The sequence below is a fragment of the Octodon degus genome, unplaced genomic scaffold (genome assembly GCF_000260255.1).
Source record: "Octodon degus isolate 3935 unplaced genomic scaffold, OctDeg1.0 scaffold00531, whole genome shotgun sequence".
Taxonomy (NCBI): Eukaryota; Metazoa; Chordata; class Mammalia; order Rodentia; family Octodontidae; genus Octodon; species Octodon degus.
The window spans coordinates 166,278-176,572 of record NW_004525107.1 but is presented as its reverse complement, the minus strand read 5'-3'; positions in this window follow the sequence as shown (position 1 = coordinate 176,572).

The following is a 10,295-nucleotide window of genomic DNA, read 5'->3' as shown; positions in this document are numbered from 1 at the left end:
GAGAGACAGAGAGACAGAGAGACAGAGAGAGACAGAGAGAGACAGAGACAGAGAGACAAAGAAAGAGAGAGAGAGAGAGAGAGAGAGAAAGAAGAAAGAAAGAAAGAAGAAAGAAAGAAAGAAAGAAAGAAAAAAGAAAGAAAGAAAGAAAGAAAGAAAGAAAGAAAGAAAGAAAGAAAGAAAGAAAGAAAGAAAGAAAGAAAGAAAGAAAGACACACACAGAGACATTCCTCAGGATTTTGGTGATACAATGGTGGTAGAACAGACAAGATTATTGATATTTGAATTTTCATTCTAATGAAAAAAAGCACTATTTCATACAGTGTGCGTGTGACAAAGAAAGCTAAACATAATGCAATAAACAGTAATCTACATGTGACTTGGAAGAGATGCTCCAAAAGGACTGAGGATGGAGCCCTAATCGTCACTGCCTGGCCACATGTGGAGGCAGAGAATTCTTGTCTGGAGGTAGAGAACTCATGTCTGCAGGCATGAGTCTTTGTAGGAACACCAAAGAAAGCACTGGTGCTGATAATACTGGTTGAGAAAAACATAGGATCTGGAAGGAATCTGGATTTTATTCAAAGAATAATGGGAATTTTGATAAATTTTTAGTGAGCAGAGTATAAGATGATCTGATTCTTTTTTTAATTGCTCTGACAGAGTTTTGGAGAGTGGTTTTGCCAGGGTGCATGAGATGCCAGTGAGGAGATGTGGCTAGAGAAGTGCCATGGAAACTGTGCAAAGGTTGATGGGCTCGAGGGGGATCAGCACTGGAGTACCATTTACCTCTGTGGAAAATTGTGTCCTCGTTCATTCCATCTTGTCCTCAATTTATAATCCCAAGGTGTTTTATTGCATTCATATGTAGGTTATCTTGAATTGTGACCACTTCTTTCCTCTTACATCTTTCCATAAAGAATTTCTTATGGTGCTGACAATATTTCAGTCAGATATTAATCATTTTCTCTTATTTGAATGAACTGTACCTACAAGGCAGTGATAAAGCATTCTGTTTATTCAAATGGCCTCTGAATTTATAGTTCCCTCATTATTGCAGAAAAAAACAATAAAAAGGGACAACCTCATGTCTTATAATAGATACAGTCTCAAGTTAGCTTCCATAGCTTTCCTTCATGAGTTAGAATCATCCTTATTTTCTCTGAGTTTTTGTATTAGGATAATGGAAGTAACATTATCCTAAAAACTGCTCTTGGGTTAAACAGTGTGATCATAATTGGGATTATGAATAGAGCAGGTGAAAATAAACATACATCATTTTGGGAAGATTCCCTTATAAATTGACTATCTAAATGCCCTCTCCTTCTGGAAAAACAATCTTAAGTTAATTACAGTAGGAGCTGTTAATAGCGCTGTGTTCTTTTAGGGTAGAATTTAGATGAGAGCTATTACCTGGCCATCTGTTTGACTTTCTATTATTCAATCCCTTCGGTCATCTTCAGAACATTCTTTGTTTATAAAAAGCAAACTTCAAAAACTATGATAGAAAGGAAAAACACAGAATAAGAATAAATTCCCACATAAATAATTTGAATTTCTTATTTTTATCAGTTGAGGTAAAGATGACTTTATTCACAAGCCAGGGTTTGTTATATGAGTAACTGAACAACAGAGAGAACTAAACTGGATAACAGCAAAAATTTCAAGGAGAAAATCTTAGGCTTGTGAGCCTTTATAGGCCTAAAAACACTACTTTAATGGTATTTAGAAATAAATCTTGAATTTAAGAATATTCTGAGGCTTGAAAACACATCTGCACAAGTAATGTAGACTGAATGTTTTTCCTTACAACATCTCATTAAGACATCCTTTTGCAATTGAAGGAAAAGTAAGAAATCAGAAAATATTTAATGCTTTTTAAATGAAGATGAGTTTATAACAAAAGTACATGTCAGACTCTTTGACTTCCTGGTCTAACAAATTCCAGGCATGATTGGGATGCCTGAAACTGCAGTAGCAATGAACTGAAAAGTACTGATGCAACTGGCAGGTTCTGTGGGTCTTCTGTTCTGTGTTAATCCCAGAAATCAAAGCAGTGATTTGTAAAATCTTGAAAAAATTTAGTTTTTGCTTCCAGACACTGACCTCCAAATAAAATTAAGCATCTCATCACTATTAAAGACTGTTACCTTGCTTGGTATGCCCCTGCAATCCCAGCATTTGGGAAGCTGAAAACAGAAGGATCAGTATGAGTCTGATCTACATAGTAAGACCCTGTAGGCTCTGTACTAAATATATTAAAAATAAAAGATTGTTAACAAACAATTGAATTATTTATGTTGCTTCCTAACAAGTAAATGCAAGATAGTGTGTCTATGAATTATCACATTATTTTTATCCTTTTACATTTTATTAGTAAAATTTTTTTTGCTTTGAAATTTGTTGATTTTTTCTTTTTTCTTTTTCCCCCATAATTTTATTGATAAACAAATAGCAATAAGACAGTTTCAAATCAAATTGATAGGACAGTTTCAATAATTAACACGTTGCATACATTCTTCCTAGTGGTTAATTGCTGTGCAAAATGCGAACATGATATCCTATTTTCAAATACCATTTGAACAAATCACTCTATTTATTAAGAGAATGTAACTATATATCTATCCTAACCACTTTGAATACACAGATACAAAATGGACATTCATCTGTGTACCCTTTTTTTGTTAAGTTCCGTTATTTGAATATTATAGGTGTGTAAATTCAGCAAAATATTCTAAAAGAGTCCAGTAGCCCATAATAGTATTGGGTCTTCCACTTGACTGGCAATGTCAGAAATTGTTGACCGGAGTCCCCTGTAGCTCAACATAACAGCATGGCTTTACTTCTTATATTTCATTTTTATACTTTTCTGCTGGATGGTTAAAACCAAGGTAAAGCAGGACCTATGCAACAAGAGTTGTAGCTTTTGGGTCTGAGAAGGTCAGTGAAATCCCCTCAGGATTTATGCTGAGATCCTGTACCTCACATTGTAGAACCTTTGTCAGTGTCAGCCATGTGGATGAGTCACGGCCATTGCATGGTCATTGTGCTCTCTGTGAAAGCCTGAGAGAATGTTTTCTCTCCATGTGACTCTCCTTAGGCACACTCTACATCATCAATCACTTTCCTCTTTGGCCCCATAATCTCCTTGATCAGAAAATTTGGGACACTACTGAGTTACCTGACATTACAGTACAAGTTCTCATATATCCTGAGTATTAATTGACCTTGGAAGGCTAAGGCCAAAATGTTGGCTTTCCTTGCAGCCCTCCTTTTCATCTAATTTTTGTCTGCAAACTTAGGTTGTTAACCATCCAGAAGACAAGCTTATTGTTATTACCATGCAACCTAAGCTGTTAAGCTTAACCTCATTATCTATCTGCATATCAAACATCTTAGGCATAATATGGAACAGGTATTTTTCATCAAGTATAATTCTTTATGCCTATTTTTAAAATATATTCCAATTTATAAATGTTTTTATCATATTCTGTAGGGACTTAAAGTTCAACATTAGTAAATTTTTACAATACATTTGATATTCATCATGGAGAAATGAAACATGTATATAACACATCATATTCTATTTTGTATTATCTTCCCCTTTTCTCTCTCCCTCCTCATTCCATCTCTTGTCTTCCTTTCCATTTATAAAAGTTCTACCTCTCTTTTGCTTATTTTCTAACCTTTCTTTTTCTCTTTAAATTATTTACAATTTGAATTGTAGGAACAACTGTGAACTTTAGTGATTCTCAGTAGCTTCAGTGAGCCACTCAGAAGGGGAGAAACTTCACTCTCCACCACCACTCCTACTGTCGAGGGAGCCTCAATCTGGAAGAACCCGGGTTCCTGGCTCATACTCCTATGCTGCAGGTCAGGGATCCAGTATGTGAAGTCTCTGGAACACGGCAACTGGATTGTCTGGAGAAAACCGGGGTAAATCCATTCTAACAAGGGGAAATATTTTGCATAGAAACTCGTAATTTACAATCTGTTCTGTTATATAACTATAGACTTTGTTCTTATGGTCTAAACTATAAAATTAATAGTTACCACAGTTTGTCTGTCTCTAAATTGTACTTACTGCTAATTGTATTACTGTAACTAGGATGTTATATCTATTGTAATCAGCTGTTTTCCATTGTGTAAAAATACTGAGAAGCTGTAGGTTAACAGCCTCACCACAACCCTACACCAAAAGACTGGGGACTGAGCCAAACAGAAACCAACACCCCTCTCAATTAATTGGAAAGACAGGCTCTTGAGACACAAACCAAGAATCTCCTACACATGGAAGACATCCCTGTAGTACAGACTATTCCTGGGGAGGCTTTGATACTAATAATATAGCTACATACTACCAAAACTCACAAGGATCATCACAGAAAACAAAGGTAGAAAATGTCAAAATGAAGGAGCAAAAGGCAATCTAAAACCTCTAGCCTACCAATAACAAGTCCAGAAGACAACAACATAGAAGAAATTTGAAGTCATACCCCTGAAATTTCTGAAAGGATGGAAACTGAAATAAACAACTTCATAAGGGTACAGAAGAAATCCGATCAGAAATAATCTCTCAGGTAGAAAAAAAAAGAAATAATAGCCATAATGAAAGTATTGCTCAGCATATCTAAAGGAGACAGATTTAAAAAAAAAAATAGGAAAGCATAGAAAAATGATGGAAAACTTCAGTGAACAATATAAGGAAGATTTAGAGTGCATGAAACAGATTCAGACAGATATTCAGGAAATTAAAAATACACTGAAAGCTGGAAAAACTTCTTAAACAAAGCAAAAGTTAGACTGTCGGACCTTGAAGACAGCATTGCAGCTAGCGAAAGGCAAGACATTAAAAATAACAAGGGAACAGGAAATAACAATTCAACAGTTACAAGATGCTTCAAAGAAAATCAATATAAAATGATAGATGTCAATGAAAAAGCAGTAGTCAATGCAAAAGACATAAGAATATTAGTAGAAGTAATGGTGAAAAATTTCCCAAGCACAAAAAAGAATCTGACATTCAGATAAGTGAGGCTAACAGAACTCCAGTTATCCATAACCAAAATACATCTACACTCAGACATATAATGATCAAGATCCTAGAAAATCAGCACAAGAACAGAATATTAAAAGCTGTTAGAAAAAAGAAACAGGTCACCTATAAAGGAACCCCATCAAAATCATGACCGATTTCTAAACACAAATCATCAAGTTATAAAGAGCTTAGAGTAAAGTATTTCAGTTCCTGATGGAAAACAACTTCCAACCAAGATTGATGTACCCTGTAAAACTATCTGTCAAAATTAATAGAGAAATAAGATACATCCATGACAAAGAACAACTGAAGAAATTCATGACCACCAAATTATGTAGTTTGGTTTCTCATATAAGAGAAACTATCCAATATTTAAGTTTATGCTTCTAATTTATTTCATTTTATATTATTGTCTCACTGATTTGACCACTAAAATACATTCATTTTCCAACTAATGAGTCAAGTTGTATCCTTCTTTTTCCTATTTTTTCCCTTTTGCTTTATTTTTGGGGGGTGGGCAGTTACCAGGCATTGAACTCAGCACCTTGTGCTTGCCAGGAAGGCACCACACTGCTAAGCTCTATACCTGGCCCTATTCTTCTTTTTATCCATTCTTTTCTTTTTTTTCTTTCTTTCTTTCTTTCTTTCTTTCTTTCTTTCTTTCTTTCTTTCTTTCTTTCTTTCTTTTTTTGAGGAACTAGGGATTGAACTCAGGCCCTTGAGCTTGCCAGAGAAGCACTTATCCTACTGAGCCATCTCCGCGGCCCCTCCATTCATCTTTTGATTGATATATAGGCATTTCCAATATTTCATCATGCTGTATTTTCAATAGTAACAGACTATATTAACTCCAGTCTATCACTTGTTTCCTTCTAAACTTATTAAATAGCTTTGAGATATGCATTTTGTTTTCATAAATATATCTGTTTTCATAAATATATTGAATCTCAAACAATGGCTAAGATTTTATTTAACTAACTGTTGTTCACATCATTCATGAAGTTGCTTCTCCAATCCAGGCTGTTGATGTAATTTGTCAACCTGGAAAGCAATAATAGTTGTTAATTCAGTAAAGAACCTTTGTTATAATCTAAATCAATCAAGTATGTCTTTGTCAATCAGTGATTGGAGATAATCATTGTGTTTGCATTCTTTATGTTCATGGATGTGGAGGACACTGACCAACACAGAACATCATGAGCCAAGAAGAAATCTGATTACAAAGGTCTCAGATTACTGTTTTACTCTCTTAACTGCCACAAGAAGGATGAAAATCTTCCCACTTTGGAAAGATTTCTTTTTTTATTAGAACAAATCTTTTTATTCATTGAATTAAGAGAATGTAGCTGTGTATCAATCCTATTTTGAATATACAGATAGAAAAGGGTCATTCATTTGTATCCCCATTTTTTGTGCAGTTTTATCAAAGAAAAGTATTCCATTGTCATTTAAATATTGTAGGTGCATGAATTCAACAAAATATTCCAATATAGTCTGATAGTCCATAATAGCAGTGGGCTATCTGTAGGACTGGCAATGTCAGAAGTTGTTGACTTGAGCCTTTTACAGTTCAGCATATTAATATGGCTTTACTTTTTTTTTAAATATTTATTTATTTTTATTTATTACATTTATTTATTGTGTGTGTGGCCAGCTCAGCCCACCAGGGGGCGGGGCTGGCTGGCATGTGGTGCTGGGGATCGAACCTCGGTCCTTGTGCTTTGCCAAGCTTGTTTCAAGTAGGTGCTTTAGACCACTGAGCCATCTCTCCAGCCCTGGCTTTACTTTTTATAACTCCTTTTTATGCTTTTCTGCTGGATGGTTAAGACCAAGATAAACCAAGACCTATAGGGGCCGGGGAGATGGCTCAGTGGAATAAATGCTTCCCTGACAAGTGCAGGGGCCTGAGTTCAATCCCGGTTCTGAGGAAAAAAAAAAAAAAAGACCTATATAGCAATAAATGTAACTTTTGTATCTGATGTCCATCAAGTCTCCTCAGGATTTACCCTGAAACCCTGTTCCGTGCTTTGTAGATCCTTTGTCAGTGTCAGCCATATGGATGAGTCACTGCCATTGCTTGACCAATTTGCTCTATGTGAAAGCCTGAGAGAATGTTTTCTCTCCATGTTACTCTTCTTAGGCACACTCTACATCGTCGATCACTTTCCTCTGTAGCCCCATTATCACCTTGATCAGAAAATTTGGGACACAACTGAGTTACATGATGTTGCAGTATAGGTTCTCCTATGTCCTGAGTCTTCACTGACCTTGAAAGGGTAGGGCCAAAATGTTGGCTTTCCTTGCAGCCCTTCTTTTTCTCTAATTTTTGGTTTGCAAACTTAGATTGTTAACTCTCCAGAAGAAAAGCTTGTTATTACCCTGAAACATATGCAGTTGGGTTTAACCTCAATATCTGTCTGAATATCAAGCATCTCAGGCGTAACATGGATCAGGTATTTTCCATCTAATATAGATATGTTAAACTTTGAGTCCCTACAGAATATGAAGAAAAAAATTTAAAAATATTTAAAAATATTTTTAAAACTAGGACTAAACAATTACATATTTTTACACAGAAATTTATAAATCTAACCATATACAACATTATAGCAGGACAGCCCTGTGATGGAAAGCTTCCTAAAAATTAACCCCAATGTGTCAAACCTTTGGTCTTTTGGCGGAGTTAAATCTGTTGAGAACTTAGTTCTATTGTGAAATTTCCAGTCTGCTTCTAGGACAACCAGTTACATAAGTTTTTAGAGCCTGACCCACAAAGCTTCTCTCAGTTTTGATAGGTTGCCTCCCAAAAACAATCAGGTATTAATGGCACCAGCATGAAGCCCACGGAGAGGCACATCTCTTTTTTTCTGCATTCCACTTCTTTTTTATTTCTGCTTCTTTCATGTTTTTTTTTCTTTTCCCTTGCTTCTTCCTGCAAACATTTCTTAGTCTTGGACCAAACTCTCACTACCCAGCTCTGCTGAGGCACCATTACTGCTTCATGTAAAGGCAAAAGATATCTCCAGATTTAACCAAAACCCAAATGAGACTTTGTATAACACAGGTGACAGAAGTTTGGGTTGAAATGCTCCAAAGACAATTCTTACAATGTTTCAAAACTTTTATTCTAAGAGAGAGTTAAAACATATATGTAAGACCTCATGTCAAATCATTGATAACAAATTAAATGGTAAGATCTTAACATTTTTATTGGAAATTTAAAAATCTGATTCTTTTTCTGCCACAGCAACCACTAAGGAACAGTAGTCATGATCCTCTGCTGTCCCATGGTCGTGGGCCTCAACAAGGGCCACAAGATGACTAAGAATGTGAGCAAACTGAGGCACAGCAACCATCATGGATGCCTCACCAAACACATCAAGTTTGTGCAGGACATTATCCGGGAGGTGTATGGGCTGGGGAGACAGCTCAGTGGCTTAAGCACCTGCCTGACAAGCACCTGGTCCTGAGTTTGATGCCCAGTACCAGAAAAAGAAAAAAGAATGTTTGCAGAGGTGTGCGGTTTCGCCCCGTGTGAGTGGTGCACCATGGAGCTCTTCAAGGTCTCCAAGGACAAGCATGCCCTCAAGTTCATCAACAAAAGGATGGGGACACACATCCATGCCAAGAGGAAGCAGAGGAGCTGACCAACGTGCTGGCTGCCATGAGGGAGGTAGCTGCTAAGAAGGACTGACCCTCTCTGGAAAAAAGCTTTGCAGAAAGTTAAAAATAGATAGATAGATAGATAGATAGATAGATAGATAGATAGATAGATAGATAGATAGATAGATGATAGATAAAAATCTTATTCTTTTCATAGCAGGTTTTACTTACGAAACAAATTGAATTATTGAACATATTCATATAGTTAAGGCTTTTTTTAGCATATCATGAACTAGTTCTAAAAAGCAATTTTAAGCAAGTGACATTTTTCATTTTAAATTAACCCAGTGCATTTCGCCTGAAGGTTTTCTTGTTTGTGAGTGATCATCTGTTATATACCATAATTGATAGCACCTCCTATATGAGCACACTCAGTTTTAGGTTAATAACTTCAGGCACCTTCACAACATTTGAATAGATTAATCTAAAATGAATTTAATTTTTTAAAAAAGAGTATTTGGCAATGGTAACCAAATGAAATTTCCATTGCATTCAAAGTATTATCAGGTCAGAATCTATGACACTTACGATAGACCCCAGAAAAATGTCTGCATTGTGCCAGTGTTTCTCACTACTGTTGGAAAATGTTTGTGGACTATTTTCAGTAATATGTTCAGTAGCACTCTCAAACAGGCATAGTTATACTTCAGAGTATATGAAACATTTCAAAAGATGCAAATGTACATAGTTTTCAGGAAATCAATTTCTAAATACTCAACAACTGTAGCTACTCTTTCCTGAAAGCAATTTGCTTCAGTAGCTGCCCTCCCTGATTCCTTCATAACCCTCCTTTACCTACTTCATTTTTACATAGCCTGCCTTCTTCACTTGCCAAAGTAAAGCACTCATTGACCCCCATCTCTTTTGGAGCCATGCATTGTCCTAAAATGTAAGTCTCTGGGATACCTAAAATATTTATTTATGTCATCTCATTTAAACAAAGCAACATGAATACACCATAAATCACAAAGAATATCCCTAAGAAGATTCAATTGTTAATATTTAGTAGTCATAAAAATTATATTACATATATATATAATATATGGAAAATACTGCATAAAACTGCATATCTTTAAACTGTAGAGATACAGAAAACTTTTACAGTAAGTAGTAGGCTGAACTTGGACTGGAACAAAACATACTTAAATTTTACATGAACTTTTAGGAGAAAGGCCACGAAAAAAAATGGAATTTTCAAAACTGTTGCATTAACATTTGAAAGAGGATTCAAAAATACAAACAAGTATAAAAATACATTATAAGAAGGACAAGAGGAGGGGGAAGGAGATATATCTATGTATGTAAGCAGGATGATTTGGACAACTGTACTGTGGATTTCTGCTGGTTTATGGGAAGGAGTGAATAATGTTTAATTTGTATTGTCACTTTTTTAGGTTGTTTCTCCTTTTTTCTCTTAATTTCTTAACTCTTTTTTCAATTACAATTTTGTATGCACGTATCTGATAATATGACTAACTTGCTGGAAGACTGCACTATGCATTACAACAAATACTGTGAGATTCATATTACTTTGTTAAGTGAAATTCTGTACCACTTGTAATTTTTCTGTTTTAATACTATTTTGTACATATAT